This window comes from Chionomys nivalis, chromosome 11 (assembly GCF_950005125.1).
Source record: "Chionomys nivalis chromosome 11, mChiNiv1.1, whole genome shotgun sequence".
Lineage (NCBI taxonomy): Eukaryota > Metazoa > Chordata > Mammalia > Rodentia > Cricetidae > Chionomys > Chionomys nivalis.
This window is the reverse complement of record NC_080096.1, coordinates 65,880,742-65,884,506: the sequence shown is the minus strand read 5'-3', so window position 1 is coordinate 65,884,506 and position 3,765 is coordinate 65,880,742. Positions and strand designations below refer to the sequence as shown.

At 37.2% G+C, this 3,765-nt stretch overlaps 1 pseudogene; it reads right to left on the bottom strand.

Moving 5' to 3' along the window:
- Positions 1–243: 243 nt before the first annotated feature.
- Positions 244–3,159, bottom strand: LOC130884372 (26S proteasome non-ATPase regulatory subunit 1-like; annotated as a pseudogene).
- Positions 3,160–3,765: the final 606 nt, after the last annotated feature.

The following is a 3,765-nucleotide window of genomic DNA, read 5'->3' as shown; positions in this document are numbered from 1 at the left end:
AACAACAGCTTTATAAAAGGAATTTGGAAATATTTCTCAATTTTTTATTTTATAATAAAATTAAAAACAATTTGAAGAGTATTTTTTTTTGATCTGGAGATTTTAATAATTTATTTGAAAACCAAATTCTGTGAAAGAGAACACTAACTGCTGTGTATCTTCTTCTCAACCAAAGACTCAGGACACAGGTTCTTTAGGTCAGCGTAGGCAATGATGCGTGCATGGAGTAGATCTAGCGTGGGTTCCCTCACAGACATTTCAGGATGCGCTAGGATAGACATCTTCACTGAGCAGGTGAAATCCCCGATCCTTAATCGTCAATATATCTGAATGGTTCTGGGGGCTCTGGTTCTTGTTCCTCCTCTTCAATTTTTGGGCCATGTGCTGCCACAGGTTCCACAAGTTCTTCAATGTCTTCACTGGTGTCTTTCAGAATTATGATGCCTCCAATGGAGAGGGATTTGAAAGGCTGGTATCTGCAGTTCTCTGTCATTGTTAACACCTTTAGCTGCTCAGGCATAACTCGTGCTGGATTATCCAACAGCTGAAAGTTTGGTTCAGGTTCTTTTTTCTTGTCTTTCTCTTCCTTCTTTTCTGCTTCATCCACTTCCAACTTCTCCTCCTTTTTTTTTTTTTTTTTTTTTTTTTGCTTTGGCAGTAATAGATAACACAGCAGTGGAAACCTTTTCCTTTTCTTTTTCTTTTTGTTCTTCCAGAGGGGCAGGATATGCAAATGTGGATGGTTTACAATTTGATTTATATTGAACTTTCGGCATCTTTAAGTCCTTGTTAAGGCCAATGACACAGGTAGGGGTATAAGCCAATGACAAGAAGTGTGAAAGGGGAAACCAGAACCAGAACTGGGTGAAGACAAGGACGCCAATCACAGAAAGCATATGAGTGTGCCCAGTCCGGGACTGTAAGGAGATTGTGACATTATGAGCACCTGCATCCAGTATGCCTTGGGCCAGAATAGCACCAAATTTGGCCATGACATCATCATGCTTGTCATTGATGACTTTGGAGTACAGCTGCCTGAACTGATTAACCTTTGGACAAGTGATTTCGGTCTGCTGGATCATGATGAGAGCTGACGCTATCAGAGTCCCTTGCTTCACGTAGTTCATAGGATCATTCGTCATTGGTTCTAGTAAATTAATTGCTTCCTTGTTTCCTGTGCCCACACAGCAGATCCCCAGGACCATTGCAGCTCCATAGCGCACATAAGGATTGTAACTCTCTAATAATAAACAACACTTGGACACTGTTCAGGCGTCCTGAATAAAATGAAGCCAAGTGATTCTACTGCTGCTCTCCTGACATCATCATTAACGTCACTTACAGCAACATGTAGCAAGCGTCGAATATCGAATAGTTTTGTTGTTACCAGAGCCACAATAAGCCATGGCTACAGTATACATTCCAGACCTTCGAAGAATTGGGTCCTTATCACGACAGAGAGATTCAATGAGAGCATCAGCCTCTTCCATCCTTCCAAACATCACTAATGCAAGGCCAACTGCTTTGAAGAGTACTTTTATTCCTCCTTTTGCTCTCTTAATTTGTTTTGGCTTGGTCTCTTTTTTTTACAGGTTGTTGTCCTGCTTGTTTCTTAGTGCTACTTGCTTGAAATAAAATTGCGCTTCCTTTTTACCTGTAGTGGTATCTATTATTGGTTGTGCGGTGTGTTTATTTAAGGCAACACAAAGAAAACTTCTGTTTACTAATTCATTCTATTAATCTACAACTTTTCATTGAATAGTTGTGACCATTAAAGGTAAAAGTTATTGAACAATGCTCACTGTTTCATTCTGTTGCTGTTATGGTATTGTTCTAGTGGTTCTATTAGAATTTTTTTTTTTTATTTAGTGCTCTAGAAAGTCATCATTTTTCTGGGACAATGCTAGTTTCACATACTCTAGATTTCCAAGAAAATTTCAGAACACTACAAATCTCAAAAGTTCAGCTGCCATTGTTCTCATGTCTCATATTCCTACACGTTGTGTCTTTGTGCTGTCTCCTTGACCTAGCTTCCACTTCTTTTGGGAAAGTAACTTGCAAAGCATTGCATTTATCCTTCTCCAGGTCACCATATCTAGGACTTAGAAGACATATCCATACTTAATATTATCACTATCTTCTAATACAAACACTAATTCTCTGATATACATTTATTATAATTTTAATGAGTGTGAAGAGATTTCTATTTGAAAGTGAAAATTTCTTCTTTTTTGTACTCCAGAATGACCTCAAACTCATAAGAAAAAAATGATTCTTCTACCTCCGTCTTTGAGTTTTCTGGGTGTTATGTGACTTTCTCCCCAGAATGAAAGCATTCTCTTTCAGTGGAAGGAACATTGGCATAAAGCTCAAGAGTTTAACAAACATCACACATGTATGGAGGAAAACTGAAACTTGGAATATTCTTGAAGATTTATAAACTTAGTAAAATATTTTGGAGAATATACTGATTAATTGAACTGTAGGGAGATCTCTCTCTCTCCTGTCTAACATCCTGGAAATAGAGGAGAGAGATACAGGGGTGTTGCTTTTGTGAAATATCACCAGTATTGAAACAGGATTTTCAGTGACACATCATTTTTTTACAGACATCCCCGATATTGTAAGCAATTCCTCACCCATACCTCTATTAATAACCAAGATAAAAACTTATTGTTTCTCCAAGTTGGACTCTGGTGACATTATATTGTGGATCTGTTTTAGGATTGCCTTTTGAAATTATTAGATTTGTGGGTGTTTTGTCTTCCCAGTAAAAGATTATTTTTTTTCCAACAACACTGGATTCCCAGGTTGAAAGAGCCAAATTCGGAAGCCAAGGATGGGGAATCTCTAGAAGCCTGGGGACTGAAAATGAATGCAGAAATATTTAGTAAATTTAAATAGAGTGTTTTTTTTTCCAAATGATAACATATGCCCTTGGTCCTTGTGAGATATGATAGAGAAACACATGAAGGTGACTTATTTCAGTAACTGGCTACATAACAAATTATACAACAGTCAAGTTTATTGCTCACTCCTGATTTCTTGGACATCTGCTAGCAGCCATTTTAACTAAGCTATTTTGGATGTCCTCACCAGTGGCATATTCTCAAACTTTTTATCTTGCTCTATTTCTTCCAATCTACTAATTTTAGACATTGGGTGCTTCATAAAATAAGCCTTTGGAGATTTCTTTGGTCGCCTGGTCTATAGCAACACCTATTGTGTATGAAACAATATATAAACAACAAAGAGTCTAGAGTCAGTATAGTCTGTTTTTGTCTAGTGAAAGACAACCATTATATTACTCTGGGATGTTGTCAACCAACTTCTGGATTTTTCTATACTTTATAGTCCATGTCTTGTAAGGATGCTCTTTGGTTATCTGGGTTACTGATACTATAATGTGTATAACAACATCACAAGCAGATGTTGCTAAACCTAGAGTTATTCCATTCTGTAACCTTTTCTTTCTCATCTATGTGGTCTTTTCCGTGAGAAAGACCACAGCTTTAAAATTCTGATCGAGCACAAGTACAATGTACTCAGAGTATTTACTGTTTGTTCAATTTTTAAGGACTTTATACTATGCAAGAACACTGTGAGGGACAAATACTGTTCCATCAAAGCAGATCATGCATCCCTTGAGGAATAGAAAACATATTTACAAATGCAACTCATTTTAAAACTCAATGTAACAACTTTCTATCATCTCTAATGCTTGGGAGAAATGTGGCACATGAAACTGACATTCATTGTCCATCT